Source organism: Sarcophilus harrisii, chromosome 1, assembly GCF_902635505.1.
Source record: "Sarcophilus harrisii chromosome 1, mSarHar1.11, whole genome shotgun sequence".
NCBI classification, from domain to species: domain Eukaryota; kingdom Metazoa; phylum Chordata; class Mammalia; order Dasyuromorphia; family Dasyuridae; genus Sarcophilus; species Sarcophilus harrisii.
In genome coordinates, this window is record NC_045426.1 from 318,970,495 (window position 1) to 318,992,308 (window position 21,814).

General features: G+C 35.4%; 1 long non-coding RNA gene across 1 annotated transcript in view; it reads right to left on the bottom strand.

Moving 5' to 3' along the window:
• The window catches only part of LOC116420462, a 208,410-nt gene extending 192,552 nt beyond the window's left edge, over positions 1 to 15,858 (bottom strand). The window contains exon 1 of the long non-coding RNA XR_004230791.1: positions 15,793 to 15,858. This is a non-coding gene — a long non-coding RNA (uncharacterized LOC116420462). The remainder of the gene's footprint in view (positions 1 to 15,792) is intronic.
• Between the last annotated feature and the right edge of the window lie 5,956 nt (positions 15,859 to 21,814).

The window sequence follows — 21,814 nt, forward strand, 5'->3', positions numbered from 1 at the left end:
TGTATATGTGTATGTACATATATATATGTATATATATCTCAGTAATTAAATACTACATTGTCTTTTTTTTTGCAAGGCAACAATCATCAAAACAATGATGAGAATTAAGAAGTAGAAATGTTGATCAGCAGAACACAGTAGGCAGATAATATACAGAAACGAACAAATGGTTTGATAAAACCATTACTAAGGTAACTCATTATTATTTCTGACAGCAGTCAGACAGAAATTATACTTAGATCAACATCTCATACCATATATCAAAATATGTTTCAAATGGATACATCTCTTAGATATGGAAAAAAATTAGATGAAAAAAAAGAAATTCCTTTGTTGATCTATGAATAGGGGAAGACTAAAGGTATTATGAGAATCACCAAATATAAAATAGACAATTTTGATTACATAAAATTTAAAAGTTTTTGAATAAACAAAACCAATGCAACTGGAATTAGAAGGAAAGGAAGTAACTTGAGAAAATCTTTGCAGCAAAAGTCTCTGAAAAATGAATCCTTTCCATGATTCAAATTTATAAGAATAAGAATAAATTGAAATTTAATAATCTCCAATTGATAAAGCAGTTTTGATGAGGCAATTTTTTTTTTATTTAATAGCCTTTTATTTACAGGTTATATGCATGGGTAACTTTACAGCATTAACAATTGCCAAACCTCTTGTTCCAATTTTTCACTTCTTACCCCCCACCTCCTCCCCCAGATGGCAGGATGACCAGTAGATGTTAAATATATTAAAATGTAAATTAGATACACAATAAGTATACATGACCAAACCATTATTTTGCTGTACACAAAGAATCAGACTCTGAAATATTGTATAATTAGCTTGTGAAGGAAATCAAAAATGCAGGTGGGCATAAATATAGGGACTGGGAATTCAGTGTAATGGTTTTTAGTCATCTCCCAGAGTTCTTTCTCTGGGCGTAGCTGGTTCAGATCATTACTGCTCCATTGGAAATGATTTGGTTGATCTCATTGCTGAGGATGGCCAGGTCCATCAGAACTGGTCAGATGAGGCAATTTTTTAAGGAATGGATTGCATCTTCTAAGAAGAAACCAAGCTATAAATAAGTATAAGGGGTGGATGTTTTCAATCACCAATAGAGAAATGCAAATTTAAGCTACTTTGAGGTACTACCTTCACCTATTAGACTGATAAAGATTGACCAAAAAGTCAAGGCAACCTGCATTTATTAAGCTCAATTTATAAGCTTAGCTTATATGTGCTAAGCCCTGGGAATACATAGAAAAGTTAAAGAAAAAATCACCACTCTCAAGGAGTGCAGTATTTAATGGAGGAAACAACATGCAAAAAATTATACAAACAAGATATATGCAGGATATGTTGGAAATAATCAATAAAGAGAAGAAACTAAGATACAGGAGGATTGAGAAAGATTTCTTGCAGAAGGTAGAGTTTTAGCTGAGTTTACAGGAACCAAGGAGAGCAGTTTAGACATGGGAAAAGCCAGTGAAAAAGCACCAAAACAAAAGATAGAATGTCTTATGCAAGGAAAAACAAGGAGGTCAGTGTCACTAAATTATAAATTATATAAAGAGAGAAGTAGGATGCAAAAAAACGTAGAAAAATAAGAAGGGGTCAGATTATGAATGACCTTAAAAGTTAATCAGAAGATTTTATATTTGATCCTGGAAGTAATTGAGAGGTTCTGGAGTTTATTGATTAGGGAGACTTGTTCTTTAGAAAGACCAACTTTTTAAATGAATAAAAGATGAATTGGAATGGGAAAGAATTGATGTAGAGAGACCAGCCAACACATGATTACAGTAGTTCCAGCATGAGGTAATAAGAACCTACACCAGTGATTGCAGTATCTCAGAAGAGAAAGTGGCAGACTCAAGAAATGTTGCAAAGATAAAAATGAAAGAACTTGGCAATTGATTTAGATATGGAGAGTAAGAGACAGTGAGGGGTGAAGGATTATACTCTAGTGGGAGCCTGAATGATTAGGAAGATGGTTGTAAGTATTGAAAAGTACCTGAAAAGTAACAGGAAATTTAAGAAGAAGGGATTGTTGAGAGTAACAGTGGGAAGATCATGAGTTCAGTTTTGGGCATGAATTTGAAATTGAGCTGTCTAAATATGGAAATAAGTTTAAAAGGATTGCATGTATTTAATCTATATCATATTGCTTGCTGTCTTGGGAGATGGAGGAAATAAGGGAGGGTGAGAGAAAAAAATAGAACATAAAATTTTATAAAAATGTTAAAAACTATCTTTACATGTATTTGGTAAAATAAAATACTATTGGAAAAAAAAAAAAAGATCAAGCTGTCTATATAAGATGTCCAATAGCTAGTTGCAAATGTGAGTATGTTACTCAGGAGCAAGGTTAGGGCTTGAGAATCAGCTGTATAGAAATTGTAACAGAATTTATGGGGTTGGTGAGATGACTACATGAAATAGTGTAGAGAAGAGGGGGGAAAAAGATGGCCAAAGACTTAGATGAAGACTGGCAGAAAAGGCTGAGCAGGAAGTGGTCAGAGAGGTAGGAAGGAAACCAGTAGAGAACAATTTTTTGAAAACTTAGAGAGGAGAAAATATCAAGGAGAAGAGGGTGATTAACAATGTCAAAGGCTGTGGAGAGCCAAGAAGGATGAGAATTGAGAAAAAGCCATTAGACGTGTCAGTTAAGAAATCATTGGTAATTAGAGAGAGTAGTTTCAGTTGTTATTCTTAAGAGTAAAAGGAAGGGAAGAGTGGAGACACCAATTGTAGATCATCTTTTCAAGGAATTTAGTCATGAAAAGAAAGAAAGATATATAATGATAACCAGTAGGGATGGAGGAATAAAAAAAATTTTTTTTGAAGGTGGACACCTGGGCATGTTTTAGACAATAGAGAAGTAGTCAGTAAACAGAGATTTAAGATAAGTGTGTGAGAGTAGAGATAACAAGGGAAAGGATAGGAAGAAATAAGATATATTATTTGTGCAAGTAGAAGGGTTTGCCTTGATAAGGAAAAAGGCAATCTCTTCATGTGATATAAGGGTAAAGGAGAAAATAATAGTGAAAGGCACATGTCATATGAGATGACAAAGAAGGGAGAAAGAGAAGCCCTTGGTGAATGGTTATGACTTTTTCAATGAAATTTAAAACAAAGATGTCCACTAAAAGTGTGGAGTCATAAGGAGAGAGAAATGGGAAGTTTGAGCAGAGAGAGAGTTTTAGAAAAGTCATTGTGGTAAAATGAAAAAATGTTAGAGAGGCTCTCGAAAAACAGGCACATTAATTCACTGTTGGAAAGCAGTTTGGAATTATGCTCTAAAAATTACTAAATTATGTATATCCTTTGACCCACTAATACCAATACTAGGTATATACCAAGGAAATAAAAAGAATGAAGAAAAGGACCCATTTGTATAAAAAATATTTTCATGGTAATAAAGAATTAGAAAATAATGGGGTGCCCACCAATTGGGAAATGACTGAATAAATTTTAAATGTAATAGATTCGTATTGTGCTATATAAAATTATGAAAGGAATGACTTCAGTGAAACCTAAGAAGACTTCTTCAGCCAATTCAGAGTGGTCAGTAAAATAAGAACAATGTTATTGTAAAAATAAAGAACTTTGAAAAACATGGAAACTGATTAATGCAATTAAAACATCATAATTCTAGTAGACCAATGATCAAACATGCTGTTGTTGTTACAGTTGTTGTTGTTATTTGTCCTTCATTTGGACCCATGATATGATGGGGTGATGTTTTGACTTGTTCATGGATTGGATTTAAGTGAGACAGAGTTGGACAAAGCTGTCAGCCTCACTCTTTCTTCTGATGTTATCAAAATATACTGGATTTTTGTGGAAAGACCAGCTTTTCAGATGAGTAAAAGATGAATTGGAATGGGAAATTCCAAGACAAAAGCCAGGATGACTGGCAATGGCCTAGGATATCATGGATGACTTTGGCATCTTTGACAACTAACCAAGATGTAGGTGTTCCACAGCATCTGCTTCAGTTGCCTTTGTGGCCATTTAAACCAATTGTTTTCATCTGCCTGTTCCACTGGGAGAAGGCTTCACATGCTTGGAGAAAAATACCCTCCTAAATTCACTGATAGCTTTGAAGCCTGTTGGTTACCTTTAACCTGGTTTAGCTCATCTGCCAAGGTAGTTTTATTGAGGTATGGCTGTAAGGCATGCTACATCTTCTTGAAGCAACAGGTGAGAGTTGGGAGAAGAGTAGATGCTAAAAGTTCATGAGCAGGACTGAAAACAGCTCTGCAAGCCCTTGTTAATTCTCCCTGAACATCCCCATACGTGAAGCATGATACCCACCTCCTAAAAAAGAGATGATGAATTCAAGGTGGAAAATGAAACTTTTTTTTTTTTTAATGTGGACAATGAAAGTATTTGTTTTGGTTGGCAAGCATGTTTATTACAAGGATTTTGTTTTTCTTTTCTAATGGTTAAAAGTGAAGAGGGAGAGAAAATATATTTTTGATAATTGAAAGATAATTAATTTAAAATTATGAATAATGTTAATCCCTAAATAAAAATGCAACTTCCCTTAGTACATTTAAAAATTATTTCATTTACAAAAATTCAATCAAGGAAGCTTTCCAACAAAATTAAAGCATGGAAATGGCTTATTTTTTGCAAATCATTCATCTTAGAGCTAGGGACTAGCCCTCTATCCTTTAAAAAATGCCCTTGAGAAATGGATTAAGTCAACTGATTCCATCTAAATAGATTCAATGTGTCCAGCTGGCAAGCTCATGTTCTGAGTGGCTCCGGGGGGTACTTCTCCAGCCATGTTACTAAACCAGATGAGAGTGTGGTTAACACTTGCCAGTGAAACTAATTCATTTATCATGTGGATAAACAGCATCCTGAACCAACTCCAAGTCAGAATTGATCAAGTCTGTAAGCCTAACCTACCCTAATTAACACTGATTGTTGTGGGCTTGCAAGTAGAGATGCCTATTTCCCTATGAAAGCACTGTGGATATAGCCTGCTGCGCTGTGGTTGAGAAAATTAAGGTCAGAAGAGATAATAGGTGGTCAAGTTTGTGGCACAGAGTTATAAATAAATGTTTATTGACTGAGTGCTTCAATGGAACTCTGATCTTTTTGATGCCAGCCAGCATCCTTTCTCTCTATAACAATCTCAGCCTATGTAATTTTTCTTACACGTACTCCTAGGGTAACTAGGTGGTGGATAAAGGGGCTAGCTTGGAATCAGGAAGTTCCATAATCTTGAGTTCAAATCTGGCTTCAGATATTAACAAGCTGTGTGATCTCCAGGCAAGTCACTTAACCCAAGTCAAGACAGCGCTTCTGACATCATTGGTCTTCTTTGAAAAGGAAGGATGAACAACATAGATGAAGAAACTCAGACCCAGAGTCCCAGGGAAGTGAACTGATTTCCACAGAAGTCAGTTGCCTTGAAAGATCATACAGGTATGGATCAAGATTCAAATCTAGGTCCTCTGACTATACGTGCAATCCTTATTCCACTATTGAGATAGATCTTTGTCTTAAAAAATTAGATCAGAATGGTACACTTTACATTATATCCATGGCCCAGAAGACTCATGTAGAGGTAAAGGCAAACGATAATTGCCCTGGTAAGAAATAACACTCAGGGCATCTGACCATCATGAACTAAAGATTAACTAATGGTGAACCATGTAAACCTTGTACCAATAAGAAATGTAAGACTATTATTCTATTTGGAGTAAATTCAGGAGACAAAAAGGTATTTCCTCTGTTTCTCCTCACTCCTATTATACTGTACTGGTTTATACTCATTACGTTTTGGGTTTACCTCAATCCCATTACACGTATGTCTTAAAGTCATCAGGTTCAAAGAACTAGAGAACATTATGAAATGCAAAATGGATAATTTGATTATATTAAATTAAAAAGGTTTTCATTCTGGAGAGCAATTTGGAACTATGCTCAAAAAGTTATCAAACTGTGATCCAGCAAGTGTTTCTACTGGACTTATATTCCAAAGAGATACTAAAGAAGGGAAAGGGACCTGTATATGCAAAAATGTTTGTGGCAGCCCTCTTTGTAGTGGCCAGAAACTGGAAACTGAGTAGATGTCCATCAATTGGAGAATGGCTGAATAAATTGTAGTATATGAATATTATGGAATATTATTGTTCTGTAAGAAATGACCAACAGGATGAATACAGAGAGACTTGGAGAGACTTACAGGAACTGATGCTGAGTGAAATGACCAGAACCAGGAAATCATTATACACTTCAACAACAGTACTATATGAGGATCAATTCTCATGGAAGTGGCTATCTTCAACAATGAGAGGATCCAAATCAGTTCCAATTGATCAGTGATGAACAGAATCAACTACACCCAGTGAAAGAACACTGGGAAATGAGTATGGAATGATTGCATTTTTGTTTTTCTTCCTAGGTTATTTTTATCTTTCTAAATTCAATTTTTCTTGTGCAACTAGCAACTGAATAAATATGTACTCATATATTGTATTTAAGATATAAACTTTAACATGTTTAACATGTATGAGACTGCCTGCCATCTAGGGGAGGGAGTGGTGGAAAGGAAGGGAAAAGTTGGAACAAAAGTGATTGCAAGGGTCAATGTTGAAAAATTACCCATGCATATGTCCTGTCAATAAAAGAAATAAAAATAAAAAGAATAATAAAAGGAAAAAATTTAAAAGGTTTTGTACAAACAAAACCAATGCAGACAAGATTAAAAGAGAAGGAAAAAACTGGGGCTGAAATTTTATATCCAAGGGTTCTGATAAAGGTCTCATTTCTAAAATTATACAGAATTGACTCGAATTTATAAGAATACAAACCATTCTCCAATTGATAAATGGTCAAAGGATATGAACAGAAATTTTCAGATGAAAAAATTAAAACCATTTCTAGTCACATGAAAAAATGCTCCAAAATCACTATTGATCAGAGAAATGTAAAATAAAACAACTTTACATAGCTTTCAGACTGGCTAAGATGACAGAAAAAGATAATGATAAATGTTGGTCATGTGGGAAAACTAGGATCCTAATATATTGTTGGTGGCAATGTGAACTGATCCAACCATTCTGGAAAGCAATTTGGAACTATGCCCAAAGGGCCATAAAACTCGGCATACCCTTTGATCCAGCGTCTCTACATCCAGTAGATCCAGTGTCTCTATTGAATCTGTATCCCCAAATCATAAAAAAGTGGAAAGGGCCCACATGTGCAAAAATGTTTGTGGCAGCTCTTTTTGTAGTGAATAGGAACTGGAAACTGAATGGATGCTCATCAGTTGGGGAATGACCAAATAAGTTGCGATATATAAATGCTATGGAGTATTATTGTTCTATAAGAAATGACCAGGAGGATGATTTCAGAAAGGCCTGGAGAGAATTACATGAACTGATGCTAAATAAAATGAGTATACCCTAGAGAACACACGATTATGTGATGATCAACTCTTAATGGATGTGGCTCTTTTCAACAATGAGGTGACTCAGGCCAATTCCAATAGACCTGTGATGAAGAGAGCCATCTACATCTAGAAAGAGGACTATGGCAACTGAATATGAAACACAACATAGTATTTTCATCTTTTTGTTGTTTGCTTGCTTTTTTCTTTCTCAATTTTTTCCTTTTTGGTATGATTTTTCTTGTACAACATGATAAATGTGGAAATTTTTATAGAAGAATTGCACATGTTTAACATATATTGGATTACTGTCTGGGAAGAAGGGAAAGAAAAATTTGGAACACAAAGTTTTTCAAGGGTGAATGTTGAAAACTATACTTTTCATATATTTTGAAAATAAAAAAGCTATTAAATTAAAAATTTTTTAAAAAGTTGTCAGTTTATTCTCTCTTCCACAGTCATCAAAGTCCACCGGCAAGACAAAAGTCAAGGCAACTAGTGATGCCCCAGCATGCAGTGAGTGATCTTGGCATCTTTGATGTCTGACCAAACCATTCCACAGTATCTGCTTCAGCTGCCTTCATGGACATGGAACAAATTGTTCCCCTCTACCCATTCTACCAGGGGAAGTTTTCACATGGTAGGAGTAGTCCCCCCTCAGCTCACTAATGACTTTGAAGTCTATTGGTTACCTTCTATCTGGTTTAAACTGTCTGCCAAGATAGTTTTATCAGAGTGAGACCACTGAGCGTACTACAGCTTCTTGGAACCATAAATGAGAGTTGTGGGCAGGTGAATGTCAATGGTAAAAAAGGATTTATCAAACCCTCATAGCTGCACCATTAGTCCTTCCTGAGCACTTCATTAAAGAATCAAACCACATGACCTTTGAGAACCTTTCTAGCTACAAATCTATGATCCTGATTCTTAGTGGTATGAGGAAAAATTAAGAAGTATTATTATAAACACATGATCATGTAAAATGAACTAATGAATAATTATAGACATCATCAACATTTTTGGTCAATAGCTTAGTATAGTTTTTTCTGACCCACATCTGTGATCTCATCTATATGAGGAGATCCCAAAGTGAAAGACTTGATTCCAAGTCTTCTAGACTCCAAGACCAGACACTTATGTACCATACTACATCGTCTCTGTTCTCTTTTTAAATGTCGTGATTCTTCTAAAAAGCTCAGAGGAGGCTAGCAAAAGCTCTCTAGAGGGAAGGAAAAGGAGTTGGGTAGGATTTGGGATGAGATAGTAAAATAAGAATTTAAAAAAAAAAAGCCTTGGACACTAGGAAGCAGGACAAAATGGAGTCAAAAACAGTCTGGCTGTCCCTGTAGTGAACAATGCCATTGACTACATACAATAGTCTGACTATACTAATGCAATTGGAAAAAAGCATATGATCATCAAGGGAATTTCCCCTCCTCATCTTCAAAGCATAAAGCTGAGGTGTGTCTTCATCCTTCTTCCCTCTTTCCTCTCTCTCCCTACTATGGCATAACTGAAAATTCTCAACTATATTCTATTTTCTTATCTACCACTGTTTGTGGTATTTTTTAATCTCGATTATCTTTTCATGAATGACTTTGCATCACTTGCTGGTTATGTCATTCATTAATGAACATCAGAGCATGCATGTGGGGATAGCCCTACTAAGACTCTTTCATTTGGGTATAGGAAGTTAAAAAATCTCTCTGAGGATAATTAGTTTAATTTTATGAATGACCCTATAACTTTCCAAATCAGAACTTTAAAGTTTGATTTTAGGGTTCGCTTCCCCTGGAGAAGTGGACCAGTTGTAACCCTGGGATCCCCAAAGGTGTGTACACAGGGTCTAGAGCCTAAATGCTATAACCCGTTTTACTTGAAAGGAGGGATGATCTAGGTCAGACTAGAGGAGAAAGTTCTGATAGGTATGCTCTGTAGGGATTTCAACTCTACCACTTTCTGATTAGAAAGTAAAAATGACAAAAAGTACTGATTTCTTCATGGTCTATGATGATACCAAAAAAAGGAAACTATATTACATGAAGTCTATGAAAAGTATAGGATACAAATGTGGGTATGGTGAAATGAGTGATATCTCTGGAGTAAGAGACCCCAGGCTCAAATCCTACTTCATACATTACTTGTATGACTTTGGACAAGTCACTTAACCTCAGTTTCCTTGTCTGTAAAATGAAATAGCTAGACCAGATGTTCACTAAAGTTCCTTCCCATTCTCGATCTATGTTCCTATGAACTATAAATTGGCTGCAATTTATGAATGTTCATCTTAACTTAACCATCTGGATGATAATAGGTATATGAATGATTCTAAGCCACCCTTTAAAGGGACTGTTATGTGGTTACATAGATCCACAATTGTCTGACAGATTTACATTTAACACTCCTTATGGGAGAAATTACATTAACTAAAATAAGGTGAATTGGGTCCAGATTTAGACACTTCCTATTAAATAAAATCTATGACACTGTCAAGAACATTTAATTGTTTAATCCAGCATTTTAAATGTTAGAAGTTAATGTTGGTGAAAGAGTTAAGCACATTATAGATTTATCACTTTAAAGTCAAAGTTATGTAAATGCCTAGGCCATTAGCTACATAATAGCTTCAGATGCCATATTCAGATAACCTCAGATTGGTTAAATTATGAAACTATAATTAAAAATAATTACCCTTGCAGTAGCCACTGGATAGCTAATGAGTCTATATTGGCAGGGAGAAATAAAGAGCTTAGGTCAGTGACATATCAAGCTGATAGACTGAATCAGTCTTAATGTTGATAGATGCAATAGTTTTATGCCTCTATAAAAATTTAATAAAACATCTAGAAATCATTTGTGATAATGATCAAAGGAAAAAGGCTCAACTTCTAAGCAGGATTTATTCCCTTCTGAAATATGGAGCTAAAATTGCCACTAGAAAATATTTTTTCCTTGCACAAAATCAATGTAGTTGGCTTTGAATTCTGTACTTATTTTTCCATAATATTATGAGTAATCTGTTTACAAGACAGATTCTTTAAGTTCTGATTCAAAAAGAATTTCATATTTGTAGATTACAGGCAGTGAGCCAGTATTATTTTTTAAGTAGTTGAAAATTGTCTGACAAAGATCATTGTCATTTGTGTCTAGGAGTCAACCTGTTTCTCATTTGCCCACACCCATCCCCCAAATATTTATCTAATCAATCACCAAGAGCAATAGGGTCATATTATCCACGAATATAATTTAGATGAATTTGACTATAGACATACTCAACTATAAACACATGGCAGAAAAGGGAGAAAAATAACAATTTAAATCATATGGGTAATGTCATTCCACTCAATGACCATAGGCTTTGAAATAAACCAAAGTGAGTCTGAGATGGAAGACATTAATCTGGTGTTACTCTAATACATTTCCCCAACCTCTCACAGTGTGGGCATTTAGCTTTATCATCTCCTCTTTATCTTACCCACAACCTTTTCATTCTACTAAGGCTTGTTTATCTAATAAGACAGACAGCCTTAGTTGGCTATACTAGCATTACTAATCAAATAGACCATATGCTGTTGAGTTTTTCTTTTACCTCCTAGTGATATAGGAATAAGAAATACTTCCTTTAAGCCCCAATTTAAATCTCTTCTTTTACTGGAAGCCTTCCTCAGCCCTTATCAATTCTAGTGCCTTCCCTGTTAATTACTTCTGACTGGTCCTTATTAGTCACATATTTTATATATTGTTGTAGATTTTATTTATATATTGTCTCGTCTATTAAGCAGGACTGCCTTTTGCCTCTTTTTATATTCCCATTGCTTAGCACAGAGTCTAGCACATAGTTGGTGCTTAATAAAAGTTTAGTGACCGATTAATATATATATATATATATATACATATATATATAATGCAATATATAGTATAATATAGTATACAATATCCAACCAGTCATATTTATATATGAAGCCCTTTCAGGAGTATTTTCCCCTAATCACCAGTTTTGCTGCTAGAGTCTCTACTTAGGTATGTTTCCTTTTACTTGAGTAGAAGTTCTGTTTTCCATAGCTTTATTGGCTGATAGTTTACTTGGATTGAGTGAAAAATAAAATTGTCATTCAATTGTTTCCATGGCAACCACCTCAATTCCATCATCCAACCAATATATATAAGCATCAAAAAAGTCACCAGGATGGGTCTTTGGTTTATCAGAGACAGCCAAATGACCATTCATATGTAATAAAATAATTATTTACCAAGAAATTATGTCTCTTGAACTTTTTATGTCACAACTCCTCTATTTCCATATCTGCTACCGCAATCAAATCCTTATCATCTGTCAGTTCTAGTTTCCTGTCTACTTTTCCTACCACCTGCTCTTTCTTGCTCCTATCCTTTCTATAGAACAACGGCAGACTAATTTTCTCCAAAATACCCATTTTCATAACTCTCTTATTTAAGAGCCTATCAAATCCATACTCCTTAGTACATTTAAGTCCTTTAACCTTTTAGTTCTACCATCACAGAATCACAGAATATCAGTACTAAAAGAAACCTAATATATCTAATTAAATCTCATTTTTTAGATAAAGAAATTGAAGTTTAGAGAAGTGACTGCTTAAAGTCACCCTGGAAAACAATTGGTTCAGTAAAGAGTCGACTTCCGAGTCAAAGGATCTGTGTTTAAATATCATCTTGAGACACCTCAAGCAAGGGACTCTATGAGCCTGTTTCCTCCTCTGAGGCCTAAAAGAATTGGATTAAATGATTCTAAAGCTTCCTTCCAGCCTAAATACATGTTTCTATGATCCTAAAAGTAGCAGCACCAGGACACAAATCCAAATCTTTTTCTCTTTCTACTATACCTTACTCATTTCTGACACAATAGCCTTGATCATTGGGAAGCTGAGTGCTGGCATTCAGCCCTAGAGTCAGAAAAATACAAATATAAATCCAACCTGACACTAGCTATGTGACCCTGGACAAGTCACCCTGTTTGCCTCAGTTTCCTCAACTGCAAAATGAGCTGGAGAAGAAAATGGCAAATCACTTCAGTATCTTTGCCAAGAAAATCCCTAAAGAAGTCACTATGAGTTACATAACTGAAATAACTTGATAACAGCAAAACCCCCATTATTATGTTGCTTGTTCTCCATTCACTCTCTTATCTACCAATATTCAAATTCTTCAACTCCTTCAAGATTTAAGTCCAGACTCATTATTTCTATGTAATCTCTCCCCCAGCTGGCCCTACCCTATAATGATCTTTTTCTTACTTTGAAGAAACAAATACTGGGCCAATAATCTTTTTGATAAGGTTTAAGGGTTGCCTTAAGGATTACCCTGGAATGCACCAAACCACTTTCTGGTTCATGGCTTGCCCCCTGAAAATGTTCTCCTTCATTTCATTTCTAGACCAAATAATCATGAGGAGGCAATTAGCAACAACAGTCTTCATCATCATTAAAAATATATAGAACTTTGCAATGAATGCCATTATTTATTGAACAGTTCTATTATTGTCATTTCTCATGAAACACAGGCTCAAAACAGTCAAGCAATGAAGCACTTATGTGTCCGAGACAAGGTTTGAAAACTGGACTGCCATATTTGGAGTGCTCCTTGTCTCTAATTGTCCAGCAGAGCTTTTAAATCTTTCATTATAATGGATACTACTTCATGATACCACAGATTTACAACTGGAAAAGGCACTAAGGATCATTGATTCCAACCTTCTCCTTTTTCAAATAAGTAAACTAAGGCAGGAGAGGGCAATTAATCTACATAAGGTAAAAAGTCATTGGCAGAATTTGAACACAGGCCCTGCTAACTTGACTTTCTGATTTGATTTATTTCAACATAAGTACATATGTTCCAGGAGCATTTCCTGCATTAAAACAGGTCCATTTATTCAGTCATATTTTTTTTAATGTGTCTCATTATATTTCCCCTCCCTGCCATAAGCATGTATGAGAGATATTGTAGAGAAGATTTCTGTATAGATGTCAGTTGAAACAAACTATTAATTTAGGTCCCTTCCCACAATGAAATTAGAAATTCTGTCTTTCTGTTTTCTGTATTATCTCACCATATGACTGATGGCCAATTAGCAGGTCCTTTCAAGTACCTCATCTGTGCATCCAAAAGAAACCCAGGGTTTCATGTTCAATGGCAGAATGAACCTGGCTGGGGTTTATGATGAGTTGTGTCCAAAAGATAAGCCCTTTCTGGGACACTAATGCATTGTTGGTGGAATTGTGAAATGACCTAACCATTCTGGAGAACAATTTAGAACTATGCCCAAGGGCTATAAAAGTATGCATATCCCCAGCAGTGTCACTAATGTGTCTATATCCCAAAGAGGAAATAGGACCCCCTTGTACAAAAATGTTCTTTTTACAGTGGAAAGAAATTGTAAATTGAGTGGATGGCCATCAATGGGAGAACAGATGAATAAGTTATAGTATATGAATGGAATGGAATATTATTGCTCTATAAGAAATGAAGAAAAAGAAGGCTTCAGAAAAGCCTAAAAAGACTTACATAAAATGATGCTGAATGAAGTGAGAATATTAAAGTGAAGATAACACTATACACAATAACAGGAAGATTGTGTGATGGTCAACTATGATAGACCACTCTTCTCAGCAATACAACGATCCAAGACAATTCCAATAGACTTGTGATGGAAAATGCCATCCACATTCAGAGAAAGAACTATGACGACTGAATGCAGACAGAAGCATACTATTTTCATTTTTTGTTGTTGTTTTCTCTCATGGTTTTTCCCTTTTGTTCTGATTCTTCTTTCACTACATTACTAATATGGGAATATTTTAATATGATTGTACATATATAATCTGTATCAGATTGCTTGCTATCTTGGGGACAGGGGAGGTAAGAGAAGGAAAGAGAAAAATCTGAAACATAAAATCTCACAAAGATGAAAGTTGGGAACTATTTTTATGTGTATTTGGAAAAATAAAATACTATTAAGGAAAAAAAAAAAGACAAGTGCTCTGTAGCATGTTTTTGCAGTTTTGTCTGCCTTAAGATAAATGGGCAGATTTCGATCACCATCAAAGGCAAAATATCTACAAAGGGTGTTCTAATGTGTCTACCAATTCCTAACATTTTTACAATTAATAACAGCTGTGAGGTGGTTTGACATAATAGAGAAAGTGCTGTAGTGGAAACCAGGAATGCCTGTGTTGAATCTTATCTAGGACAGTTACCAGCAGTCTGATCCTGAATCTTGGTCTTCTCACCTGTAAAATGGGTATAATAGCATCTATCCTTCAAGATTGTTTTAAGGGCCAAATGAGACGACAATGTAGAACTCTTTGCAAATTGTAAATTAGTATGGATATGCTATCTATTATTACTAATTGCTAACATTTTATTAACAATAACATCTGAGAAATGGTTTGATATAAAGGATTGAAGTGTCAGACTAGGAATCAGAATTGAATCCTACCAAAGTCATTTGCCAGATGTATGGTACTTGGTAAGTCTCTCTCTCTCTCTCTCTCTCTCTCTCTCTCTCTGTCTCTCTCTCTATGTCTCTTGTCTCCTTCTGTCTCTCTCTCTTTCTCCCCCCCTCTCTCTCCTCTCTCTCTCTCTCTCTTTCTCTCTCTCTCTCTCTCTCTCTCTGACTGTCTCTCTGTCTGTCTGTCTGTTTCTGTCTTTCTCTCTGTCTCTCTCTGTCTCTTTATTTCTCTCTTAGTTTTATCACTTGTAAAATGAGGATAATAGCATCTATTTCACAAGGTTCTTCTCAAAATGAAATAATTAATGAAAAGGACTTTGCCAATTTTAAAGCACCATGAAAACTGAGTTATTATTTTTGTTATTGCTGTTATATTCCCAACCTTATGCTAAGTATATGAGAAATGGAGACCAGAGCTATGGAGAAGTGAGACAACCTGTGAGGGGAAATATCATCACAGGAAAAACACCAGTTTAATACAAATGCAAAACTCGGGCTGCAGGAAGCACTGTGGGGAAATAGAATGAGGAGAAAATAGAAGCTCCCATCTTCCTCTACATCTAGCCACATGATTACAAACCAGTCCAAACTAGCACCCAGAAATCAGAGATTAGGGGCACCAAAAAATGGCAATTCAATACTAGCATTGCCATATAAAACCAGAATTCTTCAAGGCCAAGGCTCTGAAATAGTCTATAGAAAATAACCAAAGAAGTCAAGAGGCTGCAAACAGCTTGGGGATTAAGGGCAGTTGGCTGGTACAATGTAAGAATACTGAATTTGGAATCACTAAGACTCCTCTTTCCGAGTTCAAACAAGCCCCAGACATTTACTAGCTATGTGACTTAAGTTTCCTCATCTGTCAAATGAGCTAGAGAAGGAAATGCCAAACCTTTGCCAGGAAAACCTCAAGTCATGAAGAGCCACACATGCCTGAAACAACTGAAAAACAACAAAAGAGGGGATCAACTTATACCAGGTTCACTGGTTAATGATAGATATGAATAAGGTCACAATGGTGAGTTCAGTTTCCAAGGTTACTGCTTAACTTTATTCTATTACATGATAACAAATTGAGGGATCTGTCTTGTAAGAGATTGCCATTCATCCCAAGACGGATAGAGTTAAGAGACAAAACTCAAAACATGTACTCCTGATGGCAAGTCATAGATCACAGAATATATGAGGGAAAGAAAGATCCATTCTGGTCACCAGTGACAACTTCATATTAAAAGGATAGCCTAGCACCACATATATAATTTATATGAAATGTTTTACTGTCTTAGGGAAGACGGAGGGAAGTGAGGAAAGGAGTTAATTTGGAACTCAAAATTTTTAAAAAGATTAAAAAACTTTTATTTGCAATTAGGGGAAAGTATTACTTTTTAAAAGGATAACATAGGGGGAAGTTAGATGGCTCAGTGGATAGAGCATCAGTCCTGAAGTCAAGGGGACCCGAGTTCAAATGTGGCCTCAGATACTTAGCACTTCCTAGCTGTTTGACCCTGGGCAAGTCACTTAACCCCAATTGCCTCAGCCAAAAAATATATATGTGTATATATATATATATATATATATATATATAGTATCTCATATCTTTGATTTATAGTTTAAAAACCACTATCAACAACTTGGCCTTGCCATCTATTTAGCTTTGTAATGATGTCCACTTATCATTTCACTGATCCTCAATTTCCTAATCTATAAAATGGGCATAATAAAGATTGCCCCACCTACATCACAGAGGTTGCTTGAAGGTCAGATGAAATAATGGGTATCAATAATTTAGAAAGCCATAAAGTGCTATTCAAATATAAGCTAGTTTAACTCTGACACTGCTAAACTTAACTTTCCTGCCAAAGTCAGGAAACATATAAGAAAATGTCAAGTTTGGTATGATCATGGATATCATATAATTTAAGCAAGAAAGGACCTTAAAGATCATTGTTTTACAGATATATAATGATAGTTATTATTTATAAAGCACTTTAAAGTTTGCAAAAGAAAAAAAGCTTTATAAATATTCACTGATCTGATTTTTAGTATTCCCAGTTTAAAGCAACTAGGTGATAAGATGGATAGAACACTAGACTTGGGAATTTTCATCTTTCTAAACTCAAATTCAGCTCCAGATACATATTCTCTGTGTGACCCTGGGCAAATCATTTAATTTTGCCTGCCTCAGTTTCCTCATCTGTAAAATGAGCTGGAGAAGAAAATTTTTTAAAAAACCACTTCAGTATCTTTGCTAAATAAACTACAAAAGAAGTCACAAAGAGTTAGATGGGAATGAAAGGCCTGAAAAATAACAAAATCCCCATTTTACAAAAGAGGAAACTGAGGCATATAGAGATTAAGTCACTTGCTCATGGTCCCACAATAAATATCTGAGATGGGTTGGAACTCAGGTCTTTCTAACTCCAGGTTCAGAGATCTTGTACTATATTGCTACTTAGCAGTCTCATGACTTTGGTAACTAAGACCCAAGAAGATAGTAATTGACCAAGGTAAATTATTTCAGAAGTAGCAAATTTTGGCATTTTGACTCTTGAGATCAGTGCTTTTTCCCATTATACCACATTGCTTTTTTGTAACTTGATTTCTATTGATGATTATGGTAAAACCATGCCAGACCCCAAAGGGTAACTCTTCTCTCAGGAGGCTAATTACTCAGCTTTCCTAAGTGGAAATACATCCTTGCTTACCCTTAATGGACTGGTAGCATGGCATTATTAGAGAGATAGTGTGCTATTAGTGAATAGAAAACTGACTTTACAATCAGGAAGTCCCATCTTTGTCCTTTCCTGTCTGTGTGACCTAAAATAAGCCACTTATCCCTTTTAGTTTCCCCAGGGAACTCTGTAAGACTAGATGTGATTCGTAAATCATCAGCTTTTTCTATATGTTATCAAAAAAGCCCAGCAGCAAGAGATAGAAAGAGAAATCTCAATTAAAATAACTGTAGACAATATAAAATATTTGGGCGTATATCTGCCAAGATAAAGCCAGGAACTATATAGACACAATTACAAAACACTTTCCACACAAATAAATTTAGATTTAAATAATTGGAAAAATATCAATTGCTCATGTTTAGGCTGAACTAATATAATAAAAATAACAATTCTATCTAAACTAATCATGTGGAAGAACAAAAGGTAAAAAATATTAAGGGAATTAATGAAAAAGACTAGACATGGTTGCAAAGCTGGTGTGGACCTTCGCCAATTGAGGGATATTCTTAGGAGAAAATGCCCTTCTCCCAACCTCCCTCCCACCTCAAAAACCCCTCAACTACCTCAAGTCAAAGCTTACTTACTTAAATATCAATATATCAAAGTTTCGTGGAATGACAATATTAGTCTGGAGCAGAAAAGTATCTCTGACTACATTCCGAGTTACACATGTGGGCCCAGACATAAATTCCATGTTCCTATCAACCTGTGCTTTGGAAAAGGTATGAAAGTCACTTAAGTCCCAGGTTACTATAGTCAAACAAGAAGTCTGCCTTCTTCAATTCAATCCAAATAACATTTGTTGAGGACTTACTATGTGTTGAAATTCAAAGACAATACAATTAGCATGAACAATATTTGCTGCTCACAAATACTTAGGGAATCTATTTGGGATCTAGCATAATGGAATAGTCTCTGATTTGGCACTAGCTATATAGAACAACTTTGTGCATTAGAAACTACATCCCCAAAGTGGAGATCTTCTTGTTTTACATAATACTACATAACTATTGAACATCTTTAGAGAAAAGGATATGCCATTTTGGGGGAAGGGGGAGGGAGAGGAGGCAATTGGGATTAATTGACTTGCCCCAGGGTCACACAACTAGTAAGAATTAAGTGCCTGAGGTCACATTTGAACGCAGGTCCTGTGCTCCATCCACTGCATCATCCATCTGCCCCTATTCTCTATGTCAGTACTACCATACTTTAATAATCAGCTTTAGGACCAAGTTAGGGTTGCATCAGAATATCAGGGCTGGATTTGATACAAATTTGTGTGAATCACAGAATTTGAAAGTTGGAAAGGACTTCAATAACCATTTAATATGCCCTGTACATGAAAGTAAATCTCATTGTAACATACCTGACAAGTGGTCATCCAGCCCTCTTGGAAGATTTTCAAGAATTCTTGAAGAGAATTCTTCTTGTAGAGAAACCAATCTATGGTTTCTCAAGGCAATCCATTCAATTTTTGAATAACTCTAATCATTAGGAAGGGGCAGTTAAGTGGTACAGGATCTAGAGTCAGGAAGACTTCTTTTCATGAGTTCAAATCTGGCCTCAGCCACTTGTTAGTTATGTGATCCTGGGAAAGTCACTTAAACCTTTTCCCTTTTGTTTTGATTTTTCTTTCCCAACATAACTCATATGGAAATATGTTTTCAAAACTGATTGTACATCTGTATCTGATTGCTGCCTTGGAGAAGGGGGAAGGTAAAAGGAAGGAGGGAGAAAAAATTGGAACTCAAAATCTGACAAAAATGAATGTTGACAACTATCTTTATTTCCAATTGGAAAAAATAACATACCATTAAAATGAAAAAAAAAAATTAAAGTTATTTAAGTTTGTTTGCCTGAGTTTGCTTATCTATAAAGTGAGATGGAGAAGGAAATGGCAAACTATCTCAGTATCTTTGGCAAGAAAACCCCAAAAGGTGTCATGAAGTCATGCACAACAATCATTAGGAAATTTTTCCTGACTTTAAGTCTGAATTTGTCCCTTTACAACTATTATTCCACATTCTGCCTCATAGAGTTGAACAAGACTAAATCCTCTTCCACAAACTGTCACACCTGTCCCCCCCCCAAAAAAAAAGAATATAAATATATGTTTATGTAATGCTTTATATATTTTGCCTTATCTAGTCCAAATAATGACCTTGTGAATTAGATAGTACAGATATTATGACCATTTAACAGGTAAGGAAACTGAGATAGTTAAAATAATTTGCCACAGCTAGTAGGGAGCAGAGATAGGGCTGAAATCCAAATATCCTAACTTTAAACTCCATGCTTTTTTTTTTTTTTTCACTCTAAAACAGCTATCTCTTACATGTGGATACATCTACTTGATATTATATAATTGCTTTTTCTGCATATGCCTAATGAAATGTCTGGTATATAATAAGCAATTAATAAATGCTTCCTGACTAATGTCATTTAAAAGTTTCAGGAAAGCCTTGGCCCTAAAACTAACCCTTCTTCATTGGCTAATGCATGAAATGTTCCCATTACAATTTATCCCTTTTGTCTTTTTTTAATAGTATTTTATTTTTTCCAAATACATGCAAACATAGTTTTCAACACTGACCTTTGCAAAACCTTGTATTTCAAAATTTTCTCTCTCCTTTTCTTCCCCATCCCCAAGACAGCAAGCAATCTTATATAGGTTAAACTTATATAATGCTTCTAAACATATTTCCATATTCATCATTCTACACAAGAAAAATCAGATCAAAAGAGAAAAGGGGAAAAAACCAAGCAAACAAACAACAAAAAGGTGAAAATACTCCATAGTTCTCTCTCTGGATGTACATGGTGCTTTCCATCATGAATCTATTGGAATTGCCTTGAATCACTTGTTTAAAAAAAGAGCAAAGTCCATCATAGTTGATAATCACGTAATCTTGTTACTATATATATTGTTTCCTTGGTTCTGTTCATTCAGCATCAGTTCATGCACATATTGGACCTTGACTCTAGCATAGGCTTTTCTTTCTAGGTTTTTCTGAAATCAGCCTTCTCATCATTTCTTATAGAACAATAACAATCAATATTACACTCATATGCCATAACTTTTTCAGCCATTCCCCAACTGATAGTTATCCACTCAATTTCTAGTTTCTTGTTACTTAAAAAAAATTACATATATAGATTCTTTTACCTCTTTTATGGTTTCTTTGGGATACAGACCCAGTTGGGACCCTGCTGCATCAAAAAGTATGCAATTTTTATAGCCCTTTTAGCATAACTCCAACAATTTATCCTTTTTAATTAATCATGTCACGCATACACACCCTTTTTCAATAAATTTCATTAGTTTCTTATTACCTTCAGGATAAAATCCTTTATTTGGATTTTAAAGACTTTCAAAACCTGACCCCATCCCATTTTTCTAGTTTTTTTTACACTATTCCTTTCCATGTCACAGGGGTCCTCAAATTACGGCCCACAGGCCAGATGTGACAGCTGAGGACAATTATCCCCCTCACCCAGGGCTATGAAGTTTCTTTATTTAAAGGCCCACAAAACAAAGTTTTTGTTTTTACTATAGTCGGGCTCTCCAACAGTCTGAGGGACAGTGAACTGGCCACCTATTTAAAAAGTTTGAGGACCCCTGCTCATTAGCCTGCTTAGCATTCCTAGCACAAGATAATCCATCTCCTAACTCTGGGAATTTTCTCTGACTGTTCCTCATCTCTGTAATGCTCTCTCTCCTCATCTCTACCTCTTGGCTTCTCTGGTTTCCTTCAAGTCTCAATTAAAGATCAACCTTCTGCAAGAAGCTTTTCCTAGTCCTTCTTAATGTTAGGATGTTTCCTCTGAGATTATCTTCAATATATCCTGTATGTATCTTCTTTATACATAGTTGTTTATTAGACTAAGAGCTCCTTGAGAGGAGGAACTGTTTTTGCCTTTCTTTGTATCACTAATGCTTAGCACAGTGCCTGGTATATAGCAAGGAAGAGGAACAGACTTCACTTCCCCTCTACTACTCTGCTCATTTGTATCTATGAGGAATAAACTGGGATGAGCTGATCATTTTTAATATCATATGCTGCTAACCCCAGCCTTGGAGACCACTTCTTACAGCCTCCTCTCTCTTTCAATTAGCTGGCTGAGGGTTCAGTAATAAAATCCTCCCAAAGCTTTCTTTTATAGAGGGCAGAAATTGGA